This window comes from Saimiri boliviensis, chromosome 3 (genome assembly GCF_048565385.1).
Source record: "Saimiri boliviensis isolate mSaiBol1 chromosome 3, mSaiBol1.pri, whole genome shotgun sequence".
NCBI lineage: Eukaryota > Metazoa > Chordata > Mammalia > Primates > Cebidae > Saimiri > Saimiri boliviensis.
This window is the reverse complement of record NC_133451.1, coordinates 101,626,928-101,638,899: the sequence shown is the minus strand read 5'-3', so window position 1 is coordinate 101,638,899 and position 11,972 is coordinate 101,626,928. Positions and strand designations below refer to the sequence as shown.

The 11,972-nt window shown below is 39.2% G+C and overlaps 1 pseudogene; it reads left to right on the top strand.

Annotated features, from left to right (window-relative positions):
* The first annotated feature begins 1,804 nt into the window (after nucleotides 1–1,804).
* Nucleotides 1,805–2,912, top strand: LOC101027867 (RNA-binding motif protein, X chromosome-like; annotated as a pseudogene).
* Nucleotides 2,913–11,972: the final 9,060 nt, after the last annotated feature.

The following is an 11,972-nucleotide window of genomic DNA, read 5'->3' as shown; positions in this document are numbered from 1 at the left end:
AATCTCATCATTTTTCAAATAATACCACAACTTCTACATGTAAAAAATGGTGTAACAAATACAACAGCTTTTATTTACTCATTTAATTCTTACTCTCCCATCAATGTAGGGGTATAATTAAGAATGACAAAGATCCCAAATAAAATTCTTACTAATTTATGGATTCTTTGTGCCTTAGCCCATTCAGGCTGCTATGACAAAAATACCATAGGCTGGGTGGCTGAAACAGCATTTATTTCTCACAGTTCTGAAAGCTGGGGAGTTCTAGATCAATGGGCTGGCAGTTTTGGTGTCTGGGAAGGACCTGATTCCTAGTTCATAGACTGCTGACTTCTCCCTGTGTCCTCACATGGTGGAAGGGGCAAGGGAGCTCTCTGAGGTCTCTCTTGTAAGGGCACTAATCCCATTTGTGAGGGTTGCATCCTCACGGTCTAAACACCTCCCAAAGGCCCCAGTATCTAATATCATCACACTGGGGGCTAGGATTTCAACATATGTATTATGAAGAGTTACAAATATTCAATCCATAACACTATATAAAGAGAAGCAATAATAAAAGCTAACAATTATGGAGTAGTTATATACCAGGCACCATTCTCAATACTTTATGTGTATTATTTAATCTTCATGACTACTTTGAAATTTAGAGGAAAAGGCACATAATAGTAAAGGACAGAGCCAGGGTTCAAGGCCAGGTTAGTCTGACTTCAATCTTTCTGCTGTGTTATTCTGTTAAATGTATTTAGCCATCAGGCATATAAATACTTTGCAATCTCAATGAACCTACCTGTAGGTTCCCTTAGTTCATCCCTCAGCAAAAAGAGGTTACCCTCACTACCCTACTAGGCCTCTTTTCAATTATGAGCTGGAGCATATCCAGAGAGAGTAGGCACAGGTAAGTGGGTAGGTCAGTGGGAAGACTGGGTGACCAGCTGGCAAAGACAACATAATACACAGCCCTTGCACACTTGAATAGTGCCCCTCATGATAGGGTTCCTTCTCTGTGGTGTCACGTTTTAGCTCTTCACACTTCTGAAAGGGAAGCACCAGTTTCCCCTTCCCAAAGTGTTGGGGTTATACGCGTGAGCCACCATGCCCGGCCCTCCAGTAGCTTAATTTCTTTCCCCAATAGGCTATAAAAATAGAGCCCAAAGTTTCCCTCTTTTTGGGAGAACAAAGAGGGGTAAATCTTCAAACATAAATTCTTTTCTACTTTTCAGGAAAGAGTTTAAAAATTCCTGGTTGACGGCCGGGTGCGGTGGCTCAAGCCTGTAATCCCAGCACTTTGGGAGGCCGAGGCGGGTGGATCACGAGGTCAAGAGATCGAGACCATCCCGGTCAACATGGTGAAACCCCGTCTCTACTAAAAATACAAAAAATTAGCTGGGCATGGTGGCACGTGCCTGTAATCCCAGCTACTCAGGAGGCTGAGGCAGGAGAATTGCCTGAACCCAGGAGGCGGAGGTTGCGGTGAGCCGAGATCGCGCCATTGCACTCCAGCCTGGGTAACAAGAGCGAAACTCCGTCTCAAAAAAAAAAAAAAAAAAAAAAAAAAAATTCCCGGTTGTGCAGTAGTGCTAGCAGCAGCTTCGTGGTTCGGTCCTTGGACTGGGCAGCCGTTACTGGTGCTAAGCTGCTAGGAAGCCCCTGCCGGCGAGCGCTCCTTGGAGCTTGAACCCATTTTCATCCCTCTTACTCACCGGCCAAAAAAAAAAAAAGTTTGAGGCAGATTGCCCAGGAAAGCTCTTAATTGATGGGCTTAATACAGAAACAAATGAGAAAGCTCTTGAAGCAATATTTGGCAAATACGGACGAATAGTGGAAGTACTCTTGATGAAAGACCATGAAACCAACAAATCAAGAGTATTTGCTTCTGTCACCTTTGAAAGCCCAGCAGACACTAAGGATGCACCTAGAGACATGAATGGAAAGTCATTAGATGGAAAAGCCATCAAAGTGGAACAAGCCAGCAAACCATCATTTGAAAGTGGTAGACGTGGGCCACCTCCATCTCCAAGAAGTAGAGGCCTTCCAAGAGGTCTTAGAGGTGGAAGAGGAGGAAGTGGAGGAACCAGGGGACGTCCCTCACGGGAAGGACACATGGATGATGATAGATATTCCATGAATTTTAAAATGAGTTCTTCCAGGGGACCACTCCCAGTAAAAAGAGGACCACCCCCAAGAAGTGGGGAGGGGGGATCCTCCTCCGAAGAGATCTACCTCTTCAGGACCACTTTGCAGCAGCCGTGGAATGGGAGGAAGAACTCCTGTATCAGGTGGAAAGGATAGTTATGGAGGTCCACCTTGAAGGGAACCGCTGCCCTCTCATAGAGAGGTTTATTTGTCCCCAAGAGATGATGGGTATTCTACCAAAGATAGCTATCCAAGCAGAGATTACCCAAGCTCTCATGATACAAGAGATTATGCACCACCACCGAGAGATTATACGTACCGTGATTATATAGAGGCTGTAGTGATAGAGATGGATATGGTCGTGATCATGACTATTCACATCATCCAAGTGGAGGTTCCTAGAGAGATTCATATGAGAGTTATGGTAACTCACATAGTGCTCCACCTACACGAGGCCTCCCACAATCTTATGGTGGGAGCAGTTGATGTGATGATTACAGTAGCTCACGTGACTGATGTGGTGGAAGTCGAGACAGCTACTCAAGCAGCCGAAGTGATCTCCACTCAAGTGGTCATGAGCAGGTTGGCAGACAAGAAAGAGGGCTTCCCCCTTCTATGAAAAGAGGGTACCCTCCTCCATGTGATTCCTACAGCAGTTCAAGCCGCGGAGCACCAAGAGGTGGTAGCCCTGGAGGAAGCCGATCTGATAGAGGGGGAGGCAGAAGCAGATACTAGAAACAAACAAAACTTTGGACCAAAATCCCAGTTCAAAGAAACAAACAAAAAAATGGAAACTATTCTGTCATAACTACCCAAGGGCTACCAAAAGGAAAATTGTGCTATCTTTTTAAAATATCCCATTAAATTCCCCTCCATAATTTTTATGTTCTTGTGAGGAAAAATGTAAGACATGTTTAATTTTATTTGACTTTATGACATTGCTTTTCAACAAGCAAATGTTAAATATGTTAAGATTTGTACTAGTGTTGTAACTTTCCAAGCAAAAGTGTTCCTAAGGCAACTTCTTATCTGATTTTTCCCAGTAAATGAGGCAAGCAATTCTAAGATCTCCCACAAAAACATACGATGAATCGTTCTGCGTATACAAAGAAGCTAGCTATTAGGGGGTGGTTGGGGTATGCTACTCATAAGATTTCAGGGTGTCTTCCAACTGAAATCTCAATGTTCTCAGTATGAAAAACCTGAAATCAGATGCCTATGTAAGGAAAGTGTTATTCACCCTGTAAACCCAAAAAAGCAAATGGATAATGCTGGGCATTTTGCCTTTCTGACATTTCCTTGGGAATTTGCATTTCCTTTCCCCTCCCCCTATTTAAGTGTGTGTTAAACAACTACAGAATACTAAGTAAAAAGTTTGGCCAAAAAAAAAAAATTCACATTTCATATAGCCTGGGAGTAAGGTAAAGCCACTCATTTCCCATGTGTTAAGTCAGTTCTCCTAATGAAACAAAAGGGAAAATATCAGTTTAGTTTCATGATAAAACAAGTTAAATATTTACATCCTGCTAATAGTATTAATCCAAATGATTGAGAAGAAGAGAAAAAAAATTATAAGTACAAATGTGATAAACAGTAAATAGCAAGATATAAATCTAACTGTATAAATAATTACAATATATGTAAAGTATATAAATATTCTAATAAAAATCCAGAGTTCTCTGGATAAAAAAGCAAAACTCAACAACAAAAACAACAAAGAACACATGTACACACACAAACACACGTGCACAAAACTGTACTTTATTTATTTATTTATTTATTTATTTTGAGACGGAGTGTCGCTCTTGTTACCCAGGCTGGAGTGCAATGGCGCGATCTCGGCTCACCGCAACCTCTGCCTCCTGGGTTCAGGCAATTCTCCCGCCTCAGCCTCCTGAGTAGCTGGGATTACAGGCACGTGCCACCATGCTCAGCTGATTTTTTGTATTTTTAGTAGAGACGGGGTTTCACCATGTTGACCAGGATGGTCTCGATCTCTTGACCTCGTGATCCGCCCGCCTCGGCCTCCCAAAGTGCTGGGATTACAGGCTTGAGCCACCGCGCCCGGCAAAACTGTACTTTAAATAAAAAGATACAGCTAGGTTAAGAATAAAAGGATGGAAAAACTTATACTATGTAAACATTAGGCACAACAAATAGATGAAATGGCTGTATTAATATCATATAAATTAGACGTGAGAGTATGAAATATTATTAGGCATAAAGAGAATCTTTTCATAATTACAGAGAGGTGAATTCATCAGGAAAATATAATTCTAAATATTGATGTGACCCAAAACAATGCTTCAAAGTACATGAAATAAAAAAGACCTGAAAAAAGAAGAGACCAAAAACCTTTATGAATTACACTGGAAGATTCTATGGCTCACACCTCCATCGTTGAAGGGAAAAAAATAGACAAAAAAATCACTAAGGATAATAGAAGACTTGAGCAACACTATCAAACCAACCACCTAATTGATGTTTATAAAACACTTGACAATAGCAGAATACAATTTTTTTAACTTCATGTGAACCATCACCAAGATGGATGATGTGTTGTCCTTAAAACATGTAGCAACCGATTTATTTTAAAAGTTTCTGTATTTTATTTTAGGTAAAGGATCTTGTTGCATTGCCCAGGCTGGTCTTGAACTTTTGGCCTCAAGTGATTCTCCTGCCTTGGTCTCCCAAAATGCTGGGATTATAGGTGTGAGCCACTGCACGCAGACGAACAACAAGTTCTAAAGGATGAAATCACAGAAATGATATTCTATGACTATTATGAAATTAAATTAGAAACAAACACAAAAAGTTTACCTGCCAAATCTGAAGCTTTGGAAACTAGACAAGATAGTTCTAAATAAACTACAGGTAAAAGAAGAAGTCATAAGAAATATTACAAAATAATTTGAACTGAATCAAAATAGAAACAAATTAAAATTTGTGGGATATAGTAAAGCAGTGCTTAGAGGGAAATGTATGGTTTTAAATGCTTTTATTCGAAATGTCTAAAATCTGTGGTCTAAACTTTACCTTAAGAAACTAGAAAAAGCAAAAGCAAAAAACAAATAATAACTAACACAAAATAATTATAAAAAAGATTATGTTAAAGATAAGAGCAAAAGTCAATGAAAAGAAAATAGATAAATAACGGAGACAAACTACAACAATTGTGGTCAACTTGTGCCAGCATATTTACTAATTTAAATAAAATGGACAAATCCCTTGAAAGACATATATTACAACATTTACTGAAGTCATATGAATAGCCCTTATCTATTAAATACATTGAATTAGTCATTAAAACCTGCTCCAGAAGAGAACTCTAGGCCCAGATAGCTTCTTATTTAAGGAGAAATATTTCCAATTTCACATATACTCTTTTAAAAACTGAGGAGAAAACATGTGTCAACTTATTTTACAAGGCCAGTATTACCTCAATACCCAAACCAGACCAAGACAGTATAAGAAATGAAAATTGAATTTAATTCCCAATGCTATATAAAAGGACCAGGAATTTAAGATTGATTTAACATTCAAAATCAGTCAATGTAATTAATCATAGTTACAGACTAAAAATGAAAAAAGACATGATCATCTTAATAAGTGTAGAAAAAGTTTTCTATAAAATCTGGCATATATTCACGACTTTTAAAAAAAGACAACTACTCAACCAATTAGGGATAGAATAAACTTTCCTAAATCTGATCTAAGTCATCTACAGTAAACTGGAACATAATATCATACATATTATCACAAAGCTGAATGCTTTTCCCCCAACATCTGGAACAAGACAAGGATGCTTACTCCTGCTATTCATACTCTACTATCTATTATAATTTTTAGCCTGTGCAACAAAGCAGGAAATAGAAGTAAAAGGCATACATCTGTCTGTATATGGAAACAACATGATTGTGTACGCAGAGAAATCCTAAGAAATCTCCCCCCAAAATCCTTACCAGACTAATGATTGAGTTTAAGTCACATGGCACAAGGACAATATTAAAAAATCAATTGTTCTTCTAAATATTTTCAATGTTTAATTGGAATTGAAATGGGAAAGGCCAGATTATTGCCAATATCACAGAAAATATAAAATACTTAGGGATAAATTTAACAAATATAAGCAAGACCTATATAAAGATAATAACAAAACATTGCTTAGATATTAAAGAAAATCTAATAAATGGAGAGATACACTATGTTCATGGACTAGAGGTTTCATATGGTTAAGATGTCACTTCTTTCAAAGTTAGATCCAACACAAAATCTACTAAAATCCCAATAGGTTTTTCTGTAGAAATTAACAAGGTGATTTTTAAAATTTATATGGAAAGACAAAAGAACTAGAACAGCCAAAACAATTTTTTAAAAACAAGAATGAAGTTGGAGAATTATACTACCTAGTTTCCAGACTTACAGAATTATAGATTTCAAGATAGCGTGGCATTGGCATTAAGACACAAATCTAGATCAATGGACTAGGATAGAGAGTCCGAAGTTGGCCCATACATATTATTAGTTGATTTTTCACAAAGATTGTTAATGCCATGAGAAGAAATGATAGTCTTTTCAACAAAGGTGCTGGAACAACGGAATATCCATATGGAAAAAAAAAGGACTTTTTTTTTTTTTTTTTTTTTTTTTTTGAGACGGGGTTTCGCTCTTGTTACCCAGGCTGGAGTGCAATGGCGCGATCTCGGCTCACCGCAACCTCCGCCTCCTGGGTTCAAGCAATTCTCCTGCCTCCGCCTCCCTAGTAGCTGGGACTACAGGCGTGCGCCACCATGCCCAGCTAATTTTTGTATTTTTAGTACAGACAGGGTTTCACCATGTTGACCAGGATGGTCTCGATCTCTTGACCTCATGATCCACCCGCCTTGGCCTCCCAAAGTGCTGGGATTACAGGCGTGAGCCACCGCTCCCGGCCGAAAAAAGGACTCTTGATCCTTGTATCATACCATATACAAAATTAATTAAAATGAATCATTACAATATTTCCAAACTTGAAACTATAAAATTTATAAAGATAAACCTAAAAGAAAATCTTCATAACCTTGGATTAAGCAGATTCTGTAGAACACTGAAAGCACAAACCATAAAGGAAAATGTTGATAAATTGGATTTCGTTAAATTAAAATTATTTAACAAAAGATACTGTTAAATAATTAAAAGGCAAGTTACAGATGAAGAAAGAAATACTTGAAATACATGTCTCACAAAGGACTTAGATCCAGAACTCATAAAGAACTCTTTTAAAATGGACAAAAGATTTTGACCATTCTCTTAGTTTGGGCCTCAGTGGCAGGCATTCAGTCCCTCCCCACTCTAAGGCGTTGACTTAGAGTCAGTGGCTGCCCGCCCTTCCAGTCAGTTTGGACTGTGCTTGTCTTCAGTGCTAAGCTTCCCTACCTGACTCTCTTCCACTGGAATCTGCTCTGTGCACTTCCTTTAGCATCCTGTTACTTGCTGCTTTCAATGCATGGATACTTTAAATTTCCAGTCACTGTGCTTCTGGCTCCTTATTTCCTCGTTATAGAGTGAGATCTTAGAGATTCATGTTATTCCGACCGAAGCCCCACCCTGTTAGATGATAACCTTACCCATCAATTAGATTTGCATTTATATATTTGTATTTTATTTATATATTTATATATTTATATATTTCCTGATTAGCCAGCTGGAAGGGACACCTCTTAATGGACTATACCGAGCTTTGACTGGAGGCTCTTGACAGAGAAAACAACAGGGAGTTTATTGAGAGAATCAAGCAGGCTTTCACCAGGCCTACATGAAATAGGGCTATTGTTAATCATGATCACTAATTACCAACATCTATGCGGAAACCTGTTCCTCCTTAGGATTTCACCAGTTAGCTCAAGCTGCAGGAGCCTTCTCAATGCTAGGAATCCGGTGTGAAGCTAGAGCCAGGATTGCTGGTCTCCTACAGATGAGTTTCTATTCCTCCTGCACATGTGAGCTAGACTACAAATTTTCCTCTAGTTCAGAATGATTAGATGATTAAATATGCCCTATGGGCTCATGGAAGAATAGTAGAATCTGATACTCAAACTTCAAGATATACGTAATGGTACACAATCCCTAAACCCTGTGCTGAAACAAAACTCTTAGGGGTGGCTTCTCCTCTAAAGCCTCTGGCAGTAAAACTGCTGGGAAGGAACTTTCATGGACTGGCTCTCCCACAGACTGTGCTGCAGGGATAGGATCAACACACAGAGGTCATAAACTTAAGTGCCTACAGGAAGGATATTTCAATGACTGACGGTGGTGGTGAGTCCTTGTGGTCTAGATTTTCTATATAGAAAAATGGCATTAACAGTGTGTGTGTGTGTGTGTGTGTGTGTGTATGTGTGTGTGTACGTAGCAGGGGGCGGGGGATGAAATTGAAGGCCTAAAATTGGCTCTCTGATTCCTAGAATAAGGGCTGGAAGCTGCATTTATGTAGCACTTTTCATTAGGCGGAGAAGGTGAACTGTGTGGGGTGTGAAAGCTGATGGTGGGGGACTGATGGGAAATGTGGTGAATTGAAGAAATGAGGCCCTCTCCAAGGAGGCAGCTTCCACTCAGCTCCAGCTGACGCTTGCCAGTTGGCAATGAGGACAGTTGCCAGATCTTCTGAGTTTTCAGAAGATGGAAATCCAGATATATTTTTTTTTAAATGGGAAGTCTCTTATTTTTAAAACACGATGTGGGCCAAACCAAACACGTTTGTGGGCTGAATTCAGTCTGTGGCCTACCATTTTGAGACCTTTGATTTATACTGCTCACAAAACATGACATTTCTGTTCCAATTTGTAATCTCGAGGCGTGTTACTTCCAGACTCAGTTCATTCTCTGCACCTCACCTTCTTCCTTCACTCCTTTATTATTTATATGTATGACTCCCCCTCAAGATTATACGTTCTTTTAAGGACACAACTTACATTGTATTCATTTTGTATTTTCTCTGTAATTTGCTATAGTGCCTTAATGAGGGTAACTCTCAGTCAGTGCTGGTTAAAGAAGGTTTGTTAAATAGTGCACTTTCAAAGCTAATCTAAGGAAACCTGAAGCTCTACTCGGGGTCCATTCACTGAAACACAGTTTGCCAAAAACCAACTATCGAAAGCCGATTGGGGATTTCCACTTCCAGTAATAGTCAACTATAATTCAGTCCAACCTCCTTACAAAATAAATTACAAAATATATCCAGACAAAATATAGAAAACATTTGTTAGTAGCATAAAGACCTAAGAAGACTGGGAAGAACTGCCTTGAGAGAACAGGGTGAGTGTAAGAGCAGAAATTGGTGAACTGGTAAGTGTTTTATCCTGGGATCATTTGTCATCCTTAGGAGGTGACAGAAACAAGGAGATTGATAAACAGGGTAGGGCCAGAGAACAAGACAGAGAACCTAGAGACCTACCCACGTTTCTTCCCATGTCCTTGCTTCTCTCTCCTTCATATCTTTGGCCTATTTGGGGAAACTGAGCAGTGCTTTGTGCTTTGAAGTGGTGGTAATAAAAGATCAGAAACATCTGAGCTCAGAAGCTGCCATGACATACCCTTTCCCTGAAACAGGCTGGTGGCCTGGGTTTCCTTACTCAGCTTTTTCTCCTTGTAACTCACTCTGACAAGGCTAGTCCTAAGTGAAATGGCTGCAGCTGTTTAAAGCTATGCAAAATGTGCTGAGCATTAGTTTGAGGCAATACCACTCTATTCTCCAGGCCTGTCCTTTCCAGAGTCCCTGTTTGGACCCTTCTCCAGCTATTTTCCTCACAGCATGAAGACTCCACTGAGCCAAGGGCATATGCCCACCCGGTTCCAGTGCTGTACTCTCTTCCCACCTCAGCCATGCTCAACATAGTGGACAGTGGAATTCCCTATCAAATAGTGCCAACGCCTATGAAATATAGGCTTCACCTTCTTTGTCAGGCCCATCCTCCAAAGGGCATAACTTACCACTGGGGTGTGTATCCCTAGGCCCCAGAGGGGGCTACAGGGCAGGCTGTGTGTGTTTGTTTGAAATGGGGTAGAGAGGTGTGGACAGAGTTTGCCTATGAGATTGAGTGCCCACAAGACCCCACATGGTGTTTGATTATAGGACCCAAAATGGGTTACTGAAAAGAAACAAACTATCAGTCATCCCGGGAGCTTTCTGAAGCTGGGGCTGTGTAAGTTTCCCTGTATGGGATTTGTTTCTATGATAATACCAGTGTAGCCAAGTCATGATGACAAAATTGCACATAACACCAGTCCTGTTGTAAGGTTTGGATTCCCCAATCAGAGAAAGTTCTTTTTCAGGTGCCAGATGTGTAATAGATGCCTCCATAATAGGTGGCCTGGAAGACTTGATTCATGAGGTGATTAAAATGCATAGCCTGTCTGGATCTCTGCCGATAGCCTGTTGCACCCACTGCCAGACCCCTCCTGATGCCATGCTCCATCCACTAGCAGAGATTTCCATGCAGTGCTTACTTCTAGGAATTTACTTAATCACATGTCTTAGATCCAGACACATTAGTGACAAGAGTAATAACACAGAAAACATGTTAGCAATGAGCTAAATATACTATTAAGTGACATCTCAAAAAGTGAGACCTCAATTATTCTTTGAGATGTCAACGTGCTCCAGGAAAAGTTTTTTGCTTTTCACAAATAAACACTTCTGTCTTTAATACGTGTTTTAGGGATGTTGAGACTTCATGAGAAGCACACTGTGTTGGGAGAACTCAGTAAAATTTGTTTTAAATTTTCCCCAGAAAAGCTATGAACTCTAACTGCATGTTATATTCTATTTCAACTTGTATGTGGTAGATACGATGCATGGGTGAGATGCTTAATCTTGATGTCTTTTTAATGTTTTCATTCTGTTGAATATTTGATATATGGAAAGAAGTTTAATGCACAAGTTTTTAAAATGAAGGTAAAATTCACATGACATATAATTAATGATTGTAAAGTATACAGCTCAGTGTCAGTTAGTGTAGTCACACGCTATGTCGGGTAACCACCACCTCTCTTTAGTTTCATAACTTGTTCATCTCCCCAGAGAAACACCCTCAGATCTATTAAGTAATCATCACTCTCTCTTCCCTCATCACGTGGTAACCATGAATCTACTTGCTGTGTCTCTGGATTTGCCTATTTTGGATATATCATATAAAACCCATCATACAATGTGACTTTTTTTTTTTTAATCTGGCTTCTTTCACTTATGTACTGTTTCTGAGGTTCATACAACTTATAGCATTTATATAGTATTTCATTTTTTCATGTCAGAATAATTTTGCATTCATGCATATATCACAGTTTGTCCACTCGCCCACTGATGAGCTTTTGTATTGTTTCTTCCTTTTGGTGGGACATTTGTGTCCAAATTTCTGTGTAGACATGTTTTCATATCTCTTGAGTATACATCTAGGAGTAGTGTTGCTGGATAATTGGTAATATGGTAATGCTACATTTAACTTTTTAAGGGACTGCCAAAATATAACCAAGTTTTGTACATTCTGATTATCTCTGAATTCTAAACATGTATCTTTTCTTGTAATGGTTTTATTGAGATAGAATTCACCTATTCTAAAATTCACCCGTTTAAAGTATCTATTCAATGGTTTTAGTATATTCAGAGGGTCATGTAACCATCAATACAATTTAAAACTATTTCTACCATGTCAAAAAGAAACATTGTACTCTTCAGCAGTCACCCCCCACCCCCATTCCCCTTATCACCTTCAAGCCTAGGCAGCCACTAGTCCACTTTTTCTCTCAATAGATTTACTTTTTCTAGAAATTTTAGGTATTTCATATCAATATCATACAATATATGGTCT